Genomic DNA, 7,266 nt, shown 5'->3' with positions numbered 1-7,266 from the left:
ATCAAATCAAGAGCATTATTGGATTTTTCTGGAATACTTTTGAAACTAGCTCTAACTTGTTTTCCAAATTGACATTCCTTACATACTGTATTCTGAGGTTTGACAATTTTAGGTAAATCTCTAACTACCTTAGTAGTATTGATTTTCACCATGCAATCAAAGTTTACATGACAGAGTCTCTTATGCCATAACCAACTTTCATCAATATGTGCAATGAAGCATGTCTTTTCATTGTTATTTAAATGAAAGATATTACCTCTAGTCTAATTACCGGTTGTAATTTCCAAACCAGTTCTATTCATGATTTTGCATTTTCCATTTTTGAATTGTAACTGAAATCCTTTCTCAACTAATTGACCAACACTCAATAGATTATGCTTTAATCCTTCAACATAGTAAACATTATCAGTGTTATGCTTACCATCAAGAGATATTGTACCCTTACCTTTGATCAAACAAGCTTTGTCATCTCCAAATCTCACTAAGCCTCCATTGTATTCTTGAAAGTTCAAGAATTTACCTTCGTCTCCTGTCATATGATGTGAGCATCCTGAATGAATGATCCATTCATCCTTTACTTCAACTTTAGCTTGCAAGGCCTGTACTACTGGTTGAGCAGTAGGTGCCAGTTGATCTTCTGTTATAGCAACAAAAACCCATCCATTGTCTGCCGGATCCTCATCAGAATCATCAGTCACACCTTCATCAACAATGTAACAAGATTTGTCTTTATTCTTCTTAAATCTGTATCTCTGATATTTAGGGTTAGGCTTGTATGTTCTTCTAGCTTCTTCTCTTAGTCTAGCATGTCTATCAGGGCATCTTGAAGCCATATGACCAATCTTATTGCAGTTAAAACATTTAAAGGGTGCTTTACCTTCATACTTACTTCCAACTGGACCTTTCGGCATTGTCCTTGCAAATAGTGCTTCAAGTTCTTCATTTTCTTTCCTGCTTTCTTCAAGTTCTCTTGCATAAAAGGCTTTCCAATCAGATTTGTCAAATGATGGAGCAGACGATGTTGATGCTTTCAAGGCCAAATCTGTCTTTATAGTAGCAACAGGACCAAATTCTTCAATTTCAAAAGCTGAAAGTTTCCCAATCAATGTATCCCTAGTTACAGATGTATTAGGCATTGTTCTTAACTCATTTATAGCAGTGACTTTCATTTTATATGCTGGTGGCAGTCCTCTTTAAACTTTTGAAACAATTTCATCCTCACTTAAGGTTCCTCCACAACATTTAATACCCAAAACAATCTCATTTACTCTTTCCATAAAAGCAGAAATCCTTTCATTTGCTTCCATTTTCAGATGTTCATACCTGACCCGAAAGCTTTCAAGTTTTGCAATTTTGACTGTGGAATCTCCTTCATTCAGTGTTTCCAAATGATCCCAAATAGCTTTAGTAGTAGACCTATCTGATAGTCCCATGATTTTTTGATCTGATAATGCGCTCAAAAGTGCTTCTCTTGCTTTGCAATCATTTTCTTCATCTTTAGTCAAGCTGGGTGGAGTGGGCTGACTCTAAGTAGGAGCAGTATAACCATTCTTTGTAACATCCTAGATGTCCTTTCCAATGCAATTTAGATGTGTCTCCAGTCTGATCTTCCATATGCCATAGTTGGTTCCATCAAGTTTAGGACTGTCCTTTCTGAAATAGTTAGTAGACATTGGATCTCCTCAAGCTATTAAACTTCTACAAAAGAGGACTATTCTCTTATACCATAGTGCTTCATCGGTTGCACTAAACCCTGTTACTCTCTGAATTACATCCTTTGTAATCTTAATTGGTGCTCCAGATTCCAACCATAGAAATTGATCATGCACTCTACTTAATACATACCTAACCCAGTCGACATGAAATTGATCGGGAAAGTCAACAGTATTCGACAAACCCTTGATCTTCAGATGTGAATATTCTTCCTTCAACAGATCATGATTACATAACCCTTTGAATTCACTTTGAATAAATTTGTCTCCAAGTTCTTCAAGCTTGCAATGGATGAAGGAGCGAATATCTTCAACCAGTAACACACTTGAGGGCACAGATGATAGCGCACCGATCATGTCGATCTCTCCAGCCTTCATAGGATGAAGTTTGAACTCAGGTTGTGGTTCCTTAAGTGCTTCAACCAATATAGGATTTGATATAGGAGTTGTCATGACGAACTTCAAACAAATTAATCAAAACAGAGTTTGAATACCTAGAATACCTTCTCCTCTAGGGTTGTCGATCACCACTATAATGTTACTTGACCGCTTCGTACAAATAGCACCTAGCAAGTTTTTGATCACCTTAGGTCACATGAGAGCTCATGAATGTTCACAAGAAATCAGGGTGAGTGAAATGTATTTTCATTTCCTTATTTATCCATTGAGATTTTATCAGAGTTATGATACAACGGTTAGTTAAAAAAAAACTTACAAATTAAGGTACATTGATTTACCTTTTACTGGTTGCTTGTTACCGATACTGATACACAAACAACTAACCCACAAGACATTTATCAAACAGGAACTTTAGACTAATTTTTATGCATCTCAACTATGTAGATAGACATAACCTCATATCAGTCGAGGAGATTCAATAATGATCTTACCATATGTGCTCCCCCTGAGCATTGGTATGCCTAATTTGAAGAGGAACTATCATCACCAATGGATGATGACTTAGTTTCAAAATGACTTTCTTCTTATTTTCTTTCTTCCTTCTTAATCCATGTCTTTTTCATTTCATTCCTCACTTCTTCAATTGTCTTCTTTCCTTTCAGGTCATTTTTCCCTTTCTTCTTGCCAAACTAGTTCTTGTCTTCAGACCAGTTATAGGATTGGTTCATACACTCTCTAGCTAAGTGACTGGTCTTATGGAAATTGAAACATGACATACCAGTTGTCCTCCATGGTACTACATTATTTATCTGACCCATTCTCATTCTGCAATTTGTTGCAACATGACCAAAATCACCACAAGTGGAACAGGTGGCATTGAACTGATTACTCTTTTTATTAGGGCTAACCGGTTTGAATGATGATCTTAATACATTTGACTTGAACATGCATTCTTCATATTTGTGTCCATATTTATTGCATGTAAATAAATATCCATTAAATATTCTTCTATTTCACATGCTGCTAGATCGAGATCTACACTCATAAGCAGTGTGACCATACTTGTGACAATTATGGCAGTAACCATCAAAGGTGAAAGTCTTCTTTTGACTAACTAGTTTATTTCTACAGACATCGGACTTATGAACCGATTTACCACAATGATTACAAGAAGATTTAGAAGACTTCATACCTTTCACTCCTGAATGGTTCCTTTTATCATCCTTCATCTTTTTGGATTTAGATGATTCTCCAGTTTCCATAGGACTTGTACCGGAGTAACCAAGACCGGTTGTTTCCTTTGTTCTTCTCCAAGCTTTCAACTGTTCATCTATCTTCTCATATCTTTCATTAAATTTCCTCTATTTTTCATTTATCTCATTAGCAACTTTCAACTCATTTGTAAGTCGTTCAATCTCTTTTATCATCTTCTCCTTTTCCTCTACTCTATTATGCAGATGCTCATGTATATATTCATTTTCCTAAGTGAGAATTCAAATTTCTTCATCTTTTTCAATGATGATTGCATCCTTTTCTCTTAGAGCCTCTTCAACAAGCCTTTTGGCTCTTTCAGCTTTTTACAAATCTTCTTCTACATCTCTTTTTCTTTCATCTGCTATCTAGCTAGCTTCTAGCATTTCAGTCATTCCCAGGGCCTGACTTTCATGCTCTCTTTTTAGATTGCTGATTTCTTTGGTCAACTTCTTGTTCTTTTCCATCAGTTTTGAGACTGCTTCTTTTGATTCTTCCGAACCACTATGTTTAGAGAGTTGGTCTATGATATCTTGACTATCATTTAATTGTAGAGCTAGTTCCTTTCTTTTGGCAAGAGATTTTCTCAGTCTCTCTTTCAGCAGAGCAATGATTTCATTTGCTTCATCAATCTGCTTCTGATACCGATATTCCTCCATGATCTTTTCCTCAAGCTATCAAGCTTTTCTTTAGAGGACCAGGGACCTGATACCAATTGTTAGTATTTAATCAGTGACTGAGAGGGGGGGTGAATTAGTCAAAGCAATTTACTCATAATTCAACCAATCAAATTGACTAGTCTGCAACTATCCTTTGCATTGTCTTAAAGATTGTGTAAATCATGAAAGCAAATAACATCATAGAAAAGAGATTTGCATGCACACATAAATATCACATAACACAGGTAATTATATGTGGAAACCCTCAGTTAGAGGGAGAAAACCATGGTGGGGATAACCCACAATCTCTCTTACTGCGGTGAAAAAGAGTGCCCTATTAAGAGCTTACAATCTGTTCTTTTTGAGAACATCACCCTGTTAGAAGTGACTGGTATCCAGTTAAGAATACCTTAGAACCTATTAAAGTTCACCTTGTTAGAGGATTTTACAAATTCATATTTGAAGTGACTCTGTTAATAAATTTTACATAAAGAATCGGTTAAGGTTCACCGTGTTAAGGGATTTACAAAGCTGCAATTGTTAGAAGGCAACAAAGAAGATCGATTTGTCTGATGACACTACCTCTGTCTCATAGATTAGCGTTGCATTCTTTATTCAACTAATCGGTGTCAGCTTCATCGATTCATACCTGTTTGTGCTACACTCTATTCTGCTCCCCTACTTACATTTACATAGATCTTTTCCACATTGACAACAACCTAATAAGAATGAATTATGTGAATATATTAGCCTTTAGTTATGGCCCCAATTTTCCCTCCAAAAATCTTATTCAAAATTATGTTACCATGCCTTTCTTACTCTCCAAAAATAATTCCAGGAATATCGGTCAAGGCAGTTGTTCATGCCGATAAGTCCGCCGATTGAAAAAAGGAAGACTGTCGGTTCAACTAGATGTTAACTTGACGTTTCCAAGTCCGTCGGTTGAGACTCCTATTATGTCGGTGTACCGATCAAATTTTGGCTAACCGGTTACCTCCTGTATACCGATCTATTATCTACTTAGCCGATTATTCTCCTATGTACCGATCTGTTCACTGCTAATCTGGTTGACCTCCTATGTGCCAGTCTACTTACTTCTTAGTTGACCTACACTCTTCTTACCCTATCTACACACTGCTTAGCTGGTTAACTCACTGCCGATATTACTGGTTATCCTTTACTTCTTTACCAATGGACTATGAAGACTTAGAAGATGATGTTGCCAACAATGGCAACCATTTAATTCACTAGTCATACAAAATGCACCAAAATGCCAACATAAATAGAGTCGATCATAATAAGATACATGTATTACCACCTCCAAAATCATATATATATGAACTCAAAAAGATGAATATGTCTGTCATAATACAATGATCACCCCGAAGGGTCAAAATATAACACATAAGGGAAAATGGAGATAGCTCTCTCCACCTGTCTCCCCAGTCCCCTCCTCAGCACCTCTTCCCCTAGATCCTCCTGCTCTAGGTGGCCTAAAACCCAGTGATCTACTCATCTACTGGCTCTGTCCTGTGAGATTGTACACTCTCAGTGTATGAGGTTGCTCGCTGCTCTACAGGTACCACTCCAATGTATAACCCCCTATAGTAGGCCACTTCTAGACCTTCCCTCTCCGCTCTCTCTGTTGCATCATATTAGAATAGATATGCCCAAACCCTATAGGGACCAACATATGACGGGCCACATCCCTCTCCCCCCATGGGCATGTGGCATTTTCCTCTACCCTCTGTACCCGACCTCGTAGCTCCTCTATCTCATCATCCTGTCAACAAAGAATGTCCTGTAAGGCACCAATCGCGGTCCCTGACCATGCCTCCTCTAATATCCACTCAGAATCCTCCCTGTCCCTCCTTAGATCATCTACCTCCATCCTCATTGTATGGAGGCTCTTTGTCAACTCTGATATCTCCCACCGAAACTGCTCCGCCTCTTCCTCCTAGCTCTCTCTATTTGTAGCTCATCCTTGAGCGAGTGTAGTCTCACCCGAGTGGCATCTCTCTACTACTAGAGTCTTTCAAAATTAGCCTATGACACTATACCCTATACCTGTGCCTTTGGAATGTCCATAGGTACGACCTCCTCTCCTCCACCATCCCATCCCTCAATAGCCTCCCCTGCTCATGGTGCTCCTGCCTGTCCCTGTCCTACCTCAGGTTCTTTCCTCCATACTACCCTAACCCTCCTCTTCTGTCTGCTAACGCCCCTCCCTGCTGCAACCACAATCTTCTCACCAGGCCCATCATCCTCTCCGCCGACTACCTCATCTACTATTGGCTGCAGCTCATCATCCTCCAAAATGCCAGTAATGGTAAGGTGCACTAGAAAGTATCCCTCCCACCAGCTCCTGTATCCTCTAGTGGTCCCTAGATCCTCTCCTGCCCCGAGCCGCTCATCCCAAATCGAATACGGTGCCATTTGGAAACTAGTCCTACCCTCCAATGGACTCATTGTTGGGCCCCAAAACCTCTCCTCTTGTGTCATTCGAGGATACAATGGTATGTCTCCCACTATGTCTTGGACCAGGCCGAACTATCTCACTACTCTATAAGGAGCATAATAATCCATAATATACATAGACCTACCAAACAACCACATCTCCACTCCGACCCAATGTAGCTGTCAGTTCGCCCTCCATATCTCACTATCTAAAAATGACCACCATGTGAACTGCAAAAGCTCATTAAAATTGCGGCACAAAAACCATATCAATCCTATCCATGTATAATGTAGCAGGACCCTGTACCTATCTATATATGGTCGTCGAACCCGCCTATCCTGTACACCTAGTGGTCGTGTAACTACAATATGCTCCCAAGCCCAGATATGAAGAAGTGTAACTCTTGCAGATAAGCTGGCATACTCCCTGTACACCACAAGATGCATATCATGGTACAACTGAGTCAACATCAAGGCTCCCCAAGCATACTCCACACAATCATGAACCATGTAATAAATGCACCTGCTCCATCCAACTGAAAACCTATGTCCTCCAAGATCAGGTATAATCTGTCCGCTTAGAAATCTGTAAATCACAAGTACTAGATGAAGAATATGTCGGATACCCATCGCCCTATCCAAATTCATCCTACTCTTGTCCAGCATTGGTAGAGCCTCATACTTACAAACCTCTCGGAGGTAAAAATCTATCGTATCTAATCGATACTCTGGGATGACACCGTGAATGGGGATCTTCAAGATCCTCCATACATCTAGTAGAGTCACTG

This window comes from Cryptomeria japonica, chromosome 10, assembly GCF_030272615.1.
Source record: "Cryptomeria japonica chromosome 10, Sugi_1.0, whole genome shotgun sequence".
Classification (NCBI taxonomy): Eukaryota; Viridiplantae; Streptophyta; class Pinopsida; order Cupressales; family Cupressaceae; genus Cryptomeria; species Cryptomeria japonica.
This window is presented reverse-complemented; position numbering follows the sequence as displayed.